Below are 12,085 nucleotides of genomic sequence, written 5' to 3' on the forward strand. Positions count from 1 at the left end.
ACAGATCACCAAGTCCAGATGTTTTCAAAGGGAAATTTCCAGAAATCTCCAAGGATGAAAATAAAAGTCCAATGCTGTTAAATAATTCCAGAGCATAAGGGGAAAAAATAAAAACTTCCAAATTCTGTTGTATTTCTTGGGAGAGTACACAAAACCTTGATACCTAAACCTAGTAATAATAGCTTTAAAAAATTAAAATAACATTTATTAATATTTCTTCAAAATTGTAATTAAAATATCAGCAAACAGAGTCCAATAGTATATACAAAAAATACATCATGGTCAAATGGTATTTATTCCAGGAATGCAAGGGCAGCTTAATATTTGGAAATCCATCAGTGCATCAGTGTACTTCACCATATTAATAAACATAAGAAAAAAATCACATGATTGATTCCATAAATGTCAAAAACTTAAAAGGAGATTCAACACATTTCAGCACCCATTTTAAATAAAATAGATGTGTGTGTGTGTGTGTGTTGTGTGTATCCTAAAGCCAGTATCTGACCTATTTGACTTAATAGGAAACACAAAAGACATTGCCTTTATGGTCAGGAAGAAGGCAAAGTGTTCACTGTCTCCAATTATAATCCTGCATTTGAGATATTAATCAATGAAAGTGGATATGAGGAAATAGAGGCATAAGAACATAAAAGAAGAATAAAACATCCTATTTGAAGATGACAAAATAGTATACATATAAAACTCAAGAGGATTTAATGACTAAACTGAAACCAAAAATAAAATTTAGAACAGTAGAAAGAGAAATACTATACACAATGTACTCCATATATACAAATTATCAAATAGAAGATACAATGTAAGAGAAATACTATTTATCACGGCCACCAAAAAAAAAAAAAAAATGAAGTATTTAGAAGTAAACCTAACAAGTGATGTTAAAAAGGTTTCTAAAGAAAACTTTAAAATATTCTGAATGAAAAGCGAACTTAAAGGGAAAACTGTCTGTTCTTATATGGTCTGAGTCAACACCAGGAAGATGTCAATTCTCACCATGTTAATATAGAAACAATGTGACTCCACAAAAATACTAAGAACAATATGTTTGAAGTCAGATAAGCTGATTTTAAATTTTTAAGGAAAATAATTATGGTAGAAAAACTAGAGCAATCCTTCAAAAGGGGCAATAGAATGCCTAGCCAAACAGATACTAAGATATAATCAAGGCATGGTGTTATGGGAGTATAAACAAAACCAATGAGAAAGCCCAGTACATATGTAAATTTATATATATACACACACACACATATATATACACACACACATTTATATATACATACATTATATATATGTACCATTTCCAATCACTTCTTTTGGGGAAATATATAAAAAATCAGATCTATACCTCAAATATATCAAAATAAACTAAAAATAGATCAGATATCTGAATATAAAAAATGAAATCATATATATACTAGAAAAGGACATATATTAATTCCTTTTTAACCTTGATATGGGGAAAGCCTTTCTACTACTGCAAAATCCAGATACAATAAAAGATAAATTAAACTACATAAAATATTTTAAAATAACCTTTTGTGGGTAAAAACACCATAAGCAAAATCAAAAGAAAAATGACAAAATGTGAGAAAATATTTGCAACATATATTGCAGATAAAAGGTTAATATTCCAAAAATACAAAGAAATCTGAAAAATGAGAGACATGAACATACGTTCCACAGAAAAAAAATATACAAATGGTCTTATAATACATGTAAGAAGCTTCCAGTCACTTAATTTATAAAAACATAAATTAAAACTCCACTGACTGACCATTTCTCACTTATCAGGTTGACAGAAATCCAAAGCTTCACAATACACCCTCTGCTAGTGAGGTTGTGAAGAAACACATCCTCATACATTGTTGGTCAGAACATCACATTATGCCATCCTGTGGAGGGGAATTTAGCAAAAGCTAGCAAAACAAAACCTATCCTTTGATCCAGCAGTTCCATTTCTAAAAATGTAATCTGAGGATATATCTCTACAACTATAAAATGTATGTATAAGTATATAAGTGTATTCATTGATACATTAATTATAATAGCAAAATATTGAAAACAACTTAAACTCCCCCCAGTAGCAGGCAATAGATTTTTATACATTACTGTACATCCAAATATGGGTACTTTGTAGCTATACAAAAAGACTAAAGAAGATGTCAGTAAACTGGTAAGGAGTGATTCCCAGGGTATATTGTTAAATGTAAAAATATATATTATAACCTATTGTGTAAGAATGAAGAGAATAAAGAAGACACACATTAAGCGTGTTTGTTTGTGTATTTATTGCTTAATATATTTGTGTATGTATTTGCAAAAATAGACACACACAAAAAAACAGAAACTAATGAAAATTGTTACGTAAAGATGAAAAGTGGGAACAAAGTAGAAGAGAAAGAAAAAAAATCAAACTTCTCTGATTCAGCCATATATATATATATATAGTATTTGATATGTAAGCATATCACTTCTTTATATAAATTTAGAAGTTAAATCAAGAATCCAAAAAAACACACTAAAATTGAATAAAAATAGAAACAAATTTAGCTATAGCAAATTTATATCATACGTGTCTGTACACACACACACATAAATTAAGAAATTTTTGAACATAGTACTGTGATTATAAACCCCTAGTAGAATACATTTTAAAGACAAAAAGAAGTTTAAAAAACTTTAAGTTTACTTAGCAAGATTACTGTTGGTAGTGGTATTGGTGTAGTAATTCCGAAAATATTTTGTGGGTGCTGTAAAATACACTAAATGAATAAATATATTGGTGTTGAGAGTCAGGATCCTCACTGTGGGAAAAGTAAGATTCCAACATAGACTGGAGGAAAGTGTCAAAGAACTCTGCAAGGTAGCTTTCAGTATAAGAGATATATATACTGCATTGACTGACTGAATAAGCATACAATGAACCTGAATCTTGGTTTCTAAACACAGTTCCCCACTATAAGGAACCAGAGCTCTTTGGAGAAATGGTTGATTCCAGCTCTTAGGCCTGGAAAGTGCAAGGTAGGTTTGTAACATACCGCTGAGACAGAAAGCAAAGAAAATGCCCAAAGATTGATAAGGCTATATCAAACGACACAAATTCTACTTGAGGGGGCTTCTACTTTACATATTTGGGATAATTTGAAGAATCAAAAGAATAATGATGGCAATAGATGATAACACATCAAATATTTTTAAAATTCCTAAATCCATAATGATATTTTAAAAAATAAAAGAGATGGGGAAGAGAAAGTTCTTCCTTGAAGAAAGTCTATTAGTAAATATTTAAAAAGATATAAACTAAAAAATTATAATTTTGCAAGCACTAATGCTAAGATTATCATGAATGTTAAAAAATACTAAATCAATTTTTTGAGAGCAAGATTTGTATAGATTCCTAAAACATTAACCACAGTTATCTATCAACTGCAAGAAAACAGTTTACCTTTTACAATGAAAGCATCTCAGAGACATCGCTTTAATCAAATAAACAATAAAGCATCACTAATAATGGAACAAGTCAATATTATTAATGAGATACACTGAGAAGGACACAAGATCATCTATTTATTATTCTTGACAAAAACTATTTAAACTGATTCTAAAAAATACAGAAATAATCAGTGGGACATTGTAAAAACAAAAACAAACAAACAAACAAAAAAACACTGGCCTGGATTTTTCAAAATTTCAAATTCATAAGACAAGAGAGGGACTATTCTATATTAAAGACAAGGCAACTAAGGGTATCGAATAATCCTTGATTGAATCATCAGTTGAAAAGTGAAACAACTATAAGAAATATGAATGTCATAATGGAAAAATTTTAATATGGACTGATATCGGGTATTTTTCTTACATCAGTAGTTTATACTTTGGGTGTAACAACAGCATTAAAGTTATGAAGACGAATGTCCTTGTCTTGAAGAAATAGATGTTGAAGTATTTGGGGTGAATTATCATGATGTCTGCAACTGAGTTCTAAATGGTTCAGTAAATATATCTCTGTGTGTGAGAAGGACACACAGAGAGACAGAGAGATTGGAAATGTAGGAAATTGGTAACCTCTGGTGTACTTAGATGAGGCATATGAGTGTTCATTATATATGTTTTTAGTTTATTGATAGGTTTGAAATATCTCAAAGTAAAAACTTCAGAAATGAAAAAAATCATTTAGCATTAATGAACAGAATGTATTTATTTTTAAGAGTTTCAAAGTCATTATTTTAAGCAGCACAAAGCTAAGGCTATCTAAGACATAATAAAATTATAGTCAGGTTATTTAATTGCCTTTTATCACCTAAAAATAATTTAAATGGAAGCATATGCTGATTATTTACTTAGAGGAATATTCTTATCAGAAAGAAGAATGTAATTTTCTCATATTTTGCCCTCATCCACCAAATATGTGTAATAATTCACAAGAATGTTGACTCATTTAATAGTTCCAGAAAAGTTTTGCAGATTTTGAGGTAGATGAGTTAAACTGAGGTCATCAATCCAATAAAAGCAAAATCACTTCTTAACTTCCACATTGGCATCCAGAACTCTGGCTACAAATCCCACCTCTGTTACTAACTAGACATGGAGTCAACATCTAACTTGTTCAGATTTCACATTTTTTATCTGTAAAATGTGAATATGAATACCTATATTATTCCTCACTTTGGAATGGATCATAAGTTAAATAAGTTTGAAGGATCATAAGTTAAATAAGTGATATCATTTAATAGCATGATGTCTAGCTAGACTAGGGGCTCCATTAATGTTAGTTGGACTTGGTATTGTCTAATAAAATCAATGGTTTAACTTGTTTTTGACACTTGAACTTGGTTCTTTCTATATTAATATAGTCATCGGTGCTGTCTGCAAGAGAGAATATATTGAATTTCATAAGTTACAAAGAACCAGAGATACATCTTCAATTAAAATTTGTACAAAATGACAGTTCTTAAAAAGGCACAAGTCCATAAGAAAACTAATAAGAAATTCTCATCCACAATTGATCCACAAACGGTTTTTAATTAATACATTTCTCTAATAGCTGTTCAGCTGTTACACTGGTGCGACTGAAATTAAAATACTACAAAACGGTGTTATCTTTCCAAAAATATACACTTAAAAATGATTTTACCTCTTATTTTCAAAGCAATATATTCAATCCCATTACATTTGAATTGGTAATTACTAGACAACTTCCAAGCAAGTCTAAACAGGTAGTTTCCCTTTTTATAGAACTATGCCAAAGTTATCAGAATAGAGTCCTCTTATAGATTAATAAAGCAGGTAGTAATCCATTTGGCACACTTTGAGAAATATCATGGCAGAAAGATTCTCAGTCTTCTTCCTCTTTATAAATAACAAAAAGGTGCTAGCAGTCAATATGCCTACAAAAAGGGCCAGCAATTGAAAAACCCCTCCTATCCTCAAACATATTTTAAGCTATTGCATTTCTTTTAAATATGCTCCAGTGGGAAAAGGTGCATAAAGGGAAGGGAACAGTGGGAGTGAGATGAAGGAAAACCCCCTAAATTGCTACTTTTCCAGAGGCTTAACTGTAAATAGCAGATTACAGAACCAGAATCAAACACAGCATTTGGGTGGGTGGCTGAGCTGTAGAGAAGACCCCTTCTTCCATTCACTCATATTAAATACACCATTGATTTGTGCGAATTGTTGTTTTATAATTAACCAAGAAAAGTTTAGTTGTGACCAGAAGCCATCAAATCAGAGGAGACAAGAATAATGAAGGCGATGGCATAATTCCCTGCCTGACGCTTTCAAGGTTCCAGAGGTAAAGGTGAAAAAGTGACAGAACTGTCTTATGAGAGATGTCCTGTGATTCTTAGGAAGCCTGAGATACTGAAATATTTTCATGAGAGTCTTTGGGTAGCTCTTGGCACAAGTGCAATTCTGAGTTGGGGAAAGAGCCTTTCTGCCTGCTGTCTCTTCACATCCTGCACTTTTGTGACACTCAGGGCTGGCAGGCTTCCGGACACTGCCACCCACACCCTGGAAAGAGAGGAAGGCCCCTGTCAGCATAGGCAGGAGGTAAAACTTTGTGAAGCAGTTCTGTGGATGGAGACTCCATCCATGGAGAAAAACAAAGGAGAACATGAATATTTAGTCATGGCGGGGTGGGGTGGGAAATGAGACTATGAACAAATGTTAGGCCCCCATCCCATTAATTTATATCACGTCCTGCCACTGGACCAGTATCCCTAAAAGAGCATTTTATCCTTTTTGTAAATTTTTCATCAAAAATCATTAGATGTAGGATAAACAAAACATTCTGATCACGACCTTCTAAAATGTGGCCTCAATGAATTCCCTTTCATTCTCTATGAAGAATCTCACATAACCTAAACATATTTGCCACTTCTTTTCTTCTCCCAGTTTCTTACCTTGATTAAAGCATATCGTTTCTTGAACTTTGTACAGTCTCCTGCATCCTCTCCTGCCCGTCTAAATACAAAGCAAGTAAAGCACCATCAGTTCCATAAACACTTTCCAGCCCTCAACAAACTACTTTGATCTACTGCTCTTCCCAAAATATGACACAAATTGTCCATATTCAGATATTAGCATTGCAAACTTAAAAAATATACACAGTTTGAGACTTCATCAGTTACATATTGTTTGGGAACATCTTTTTTTCTGTTGTCTAATTTTGTACTTGCAAGGCCTTTGTATTTTATTTTGTCTGGCCTTCCCATTTATAAAGTAAGTTTCTTGACGACAGGTTCTATGTTATTCTCATCTTTGCATTTTCTACAGTGCTTAACATGGAGAAGTCCTCTATAAATATTTTTGGTGGATAAATTGACTCATTTATCTAGCATGGTATTAAGAAAAATGAGAAAGAATATTTGGAGTAACATCTCATCACATTTTGAAATGTTACTTTTTTTTCTCTATCCAGAAAAGTCTCTTTTCAGTTCTAATCCGAACTTCCTAGTAACTGAGGTAAAGTCAAATAAGCAAGCCACAGTCTGCTAGCACATAACAGCAAAAATTTCCCTAACCCACAAGGATAATCATCAAAGAGATAAAATATTCATAGTCAACTCTTCTTTTAGGTTTACAAACAGTGAATATATTATATAACCAACCAGACTGAAAGTGAGATCTACCACAACAAGGCACCATGATCCTTTTATTTTCCATTATGCGTTATTTTAAAGAAATTTAATAACAAAACAAAAGTGCCAGGAAACCTGAGATCTAAATAAGTTCTTTATATTAATCTTTAAGATATATTTTTAGGTACTAAAATAAAGTCTCTGTTTCCAAGTTCTTTGTCGATTAGTCAACCACACTGGAAGAAAGACTAAAATTTTTTTTTAGTTTTTTGCCTCCTTATTCATTAAGGATAAAAAAAATCACACTGAAACTATCAGCTGCTCAAAACTCATATTTCTCCAGCACAAAGATTATTAATAATTATTATATATAAATTATAGGATGTTCTATTTTAATAATTTCTTATATGCCTCAAAAGCACTGCTTTCCTTTCTTACATGAAGTCTTGCCTCTCTTTTATTCCTTTACTTATACATTAACATTTATAATTCCTATGTCACAAAAATATACAATAAGAAGAAATCTCTTCATTGATTATTAGTATGAGAAATCAGACCTATGTTAGATTCAACACATTGGAAAACAAAATGAAAAAACCGATCCCCAACCTCTAGTGCAAGAGAAATTAAGCAGAAAGAGTTGCCTCTGTTGGGTTTTAAAAACAATATATAAAACTAAATGGATAGGGAAGGAAAGCAAATAGTTGTTTCACATGACCAGGGTGAAAAGAAAAACAAACATTATAGTTGCAAAAACATATATTCCATAACAAGTTCTTAAGACTCCCAGGTGCAACATCAGCAGCGCTCGAGTCTCGATTTTTATTGTAATCTTGTGGCTTTTTATTTGTAACTTATATGAAAAGAATCATATTGATTGGGGCAGATTTAACTCAGTAAAACCTATTCTACTGAGATTGTCTGTGCTAGGTGATTTTATCAAGTTCTCTTTTGGTTTCATTTTCTTCCTCATCCCTATTCCCAGGGGAGGCTGCAGCCTAGCTTGCAGAGCAAATTGCCCTAAATTGAGTTCTTTCTCTGGCATAGACAGGGCTGCCTTTGGCTCCTCGGCTTGAAAACTTTATGCATTCTTTTTTCCTTCTTCCTTAACAATCCCCTTCCCTTTTTCCAATTAAAATGGAGAAGTTTGCACCGGTACCTGCTCCCAATTAAATGAATACTGCATTACCAGCCGCACTCCCGGATCTTCTTTACCCTCCCTTCATTAGCCTTATTCCTCTGAGGCTGCCTGGCTGTCTGCCAGGGACTTATGGCAAGAATTCAAAATCTTGCACACTTTATCCCCTCCAAATCATTCTTGAATATAAGCAGTCTGCTCCTTAGGCCTAGCAAGAGAAATCCAAGAACGTGTTCAAAATGGATAGGGGGTTGGGAGGGAGAGAAGAGAAAAAAAAATGATTTATTTAAAAGGCTAAAAGCCTATGCAAAGAAAGACAAGCTAAGAGAGGTTAAGCTTCCCAGTTAATTGACCTTAGTTTCTTTTTTAAAAGCTTGAGTAGGAAGAACAACAAATGACAGTTCAATGGCCTTGCTTTATTTCTGAGTGCCTTCATGTCTACAGGAAGTACATCATCATCTTCGCACCTCAAGCATACCGACTCCCAACACTCAAAATAATGTACCATGACTGAATAGGCCAATATTGGAAGCTTAAGCAACTGCTGTTATATATATATATATAGATCAACATGAAATTTTCCAACAAATGTGAATGCTATGGGGCCATTGCATCAGCCATTCTCAACTGACACTTGGAATCAGTGAACATGCATCAAGCTGTCATGAATGATGACCTAGGTGTCAGACCAAAAAAACAAATGGGCATTTTGTGTGCCTCCACTACTCTCTAAAACTTTGCAAATTTCATTTACAGAACTGTTGAGCATACTTGAGCAGAATATGTGATCAAATTCCAATTCTAGTACATACTGTGTGTGTGACCTTGGGCAAGTTATTTAACTTCTCCAAGGCTCGTGGTCATCATTTGTAAAGTGGGACTAATAACTATATCCAGAATGATATGCTTTTTGTGCATTAAATAGTTCATGTAAAGCACTGAGCACAATTCCTGGCACGTGGTACATAGTTAGCTACTGTATATTCTCATTATTTTGCTACTATTATTAATGCTAGGCAAAAATTACACCATATGATCTGATAGAACTTTTGGAGCCTTTCCCAGAATATGGCAAGGGCTAAAGACAATTTGCAGATGATTTTTAATTTTACAAAATTAAAAATGTGCAATTGGATTCTCAGAAGTTGACCCTTGTTTAGCACAGAACCCAACACAGCTATGACATCCGATAAGGTCAATATTGGAAAACCTATCCTTTAGTGGTAATTATAAGTCATCAAATTCTTCAAGCACCTTAAAGAATATATCACCATTGCTGACTTTTTATCAGAACAATATGTAATTGCACACTTCAAAAAGTCGTCACCAATTTGTTTCAGTTCTTAGAATTAACATAGTATTTGTTTTATCTCCTAGTGACAAACTTCCCAAGCATGCTATAATGCCGCAGTTCATCACTTGAAGAAAAAAAGCAAAGCAATGCAAAAAGCCATAATTACTAAATCATTTTAAGTGGCTCTATTGATAAAAAGACAAAAAAATCATATATATGAATTGGGATAAATATGATAAACAAATTCCTGCTGACTGTTTTTTATCTCCAACAACAGACACCACTGATGTCTGTACATGAGCTGCACAATTATTGACTGATTTATAAGAAATATGCTGTGTGTTGTCTAAGAAACCCAAGGCAGTAGACATAATCTCAAAATAGGAAGTCACTTTATAAATAGCTATTTTTAATGTGTGAAATTTTTAACTAATATCTAACAGTTGTACATGTTTGGGGGATACCTGTGATATTTTGATATCTGTATACAATGTGTAGTAATAATCCAATCAGGTAATTGTTACATCCATCGTCTCAAGCATTTACCTTTTCTTTGCGTTGAGAACATTACAATTCTTCTCTTCTAGAAAATAACTATTTTTGATTGATCAAATCCAGGTCAAATTTCCTATAGCACTTTACAATAATTATTAGGAATGCAAGCACTGGAATCAAAGATCTGGAATCATATTACAGCCTCAACTTGCTTGCTATGTAACCTCTAAAAAGTCATTTAACTTATCAGACCCTCTATTTCCTCAAATAGGGCTTATAACATGTGCAAGGTGATGTTTTTAAGGATTACATTTAAAATGCTTAACTTGAGCCATAAGAAGCTCTCTACTTTACCATGATCATGATCATCATCACTATTATTACTGTCAAGTTTTTTTACTTTTCAAAAATTAGTTCTTAAAATAGGAAAATAATGTGAAATATGAAGCAAGAGATTATGATGTACATCAAATATTAGTGAGAATGCATTGATCCCACTAGAGGTAACACACACTCACTGATTCAGATCATGCATATTTGAGGACAGCTAAATTAGGATCATTCTCAGAAATTATACTTTAAGGAATGGATTGAAAAATCTACTACATCCAGGAAGTTATATATATATATAGTTATTTAACAAAAAGACAGAATTACATGCACTAGCACAGAAGATACAAATCAAGTCACATAGCAATGAGGGAGAGCCAGTACTTAAGCTCAGGTCTGCCAATTCCAGGTAAAGGTCTTTCATGTGATATTTATACTCAGTAAGTCAGAGATGCCATCTTACCTGGTTATGTGAGAAAAAAGAAAAGATTCAACAGGAAGGTAATAATATTTTCCATTGTTGCTCTATCACAAGCATTTTAAAATTACAAAACTAATTTTAAATGAAAATGTGTTCTTAAACCTCAAGTGTCGCATGTATCCCCTTGAACCTGCCTATCGACCAAAGATCCTATCTTGGTTAGTGGCACTACCATTCACCTATCCCAGAAACCTGGGAGCCATTCTGCTATTTCCCCACTCAAAAGTCACCTTTGTACTAATAATTCCACTTCTATGACATTGGCTAAAACAGAATCATCTTTGTTGACACTTAGTTCAAAACCTCATTGTCTTATGCCTGAACTACTGTAATAGTCTCCAACTGGTCTCCTTTATCTCAGACTCTACCACTCATTGCATTCTCCAAATTCTCATCAAAATAATCTTGCTAACACAGTCTGATTGTGCTATTTCTCAGTTTGAAACCTGTGATCTCATGTCAGACTCTTCTCAGCCGAGCCCCATGTGCCTGCCCCTCCCTACCGTCATCCTTCATGCCCACTCTCATCCCCAGTGCCCTCCGTGTAACAGCCATATTCTTTTTCATTTTGTTACCTGTTCTTCTAGCTTATGTTAGTTCTGCAGTCTATAATGGTTTTATTTTCCCATTTAGCCTAAATATCACACGAGTGCTTGAAAAGAAACTTCTATGTAAGTTCTATATAGACCCATTGGGTGAAGCTTCTGTCAGCTCCTGAGAGAAGTGTGTTAAGATATTTTTGAATTGTGGATTTGTCATTCTCCCATGTAGTGTTATCCATTTATGTTTATATATTTTTAAGTCAAACTTAATTTTTAAAATTTATATATATAAATATATATTTTGAAACAAGGCCGTATTCTGTCAACCAGGCAGTGGTGTGATCACAGCTCACTGTAACCTCCAAACTCCTGGGCTCAGGTGGTACTCCCACCTCAGCCTCCCAAGTAGTTGGGAATACATGCAGGTGTCATCATGCTCAGTTAGTTATTTAAGTTTTAGTAGAGACAGGGTCTTGCTATGTTGCCCAGGCTTGTATCAAACTCTTGGCCCCCACTGATCCTCCTGCCTTGGCCTCCCAAAGTGCTGGAATTACAGGCATGAGCTACTACAACTGGACTTAAGTTAAACTTTAAAGGGTCTGTTTAGGTTATATATTTAATGTACTTTTAAAATTTATTTATTTGAAAGACAATTACTAAAATCTGTACGTAAATATTAAGACATTAACAATGAATTTTGTA

Source organism: Macaca nemestrina, chromosome 5 (genome assembly GCF_043159975.1).
Source record: "Macaca nemestrina isolate mMacNem1 chromosome 5, mMacNem.hap1, whole genome shotgun sequence".
Lineage (NCBI taxonomy): Eukaryota > Metazoa > Chordata > Mammalia > Primates > Cercopithecidae > Macaca > Macaca nemestrina.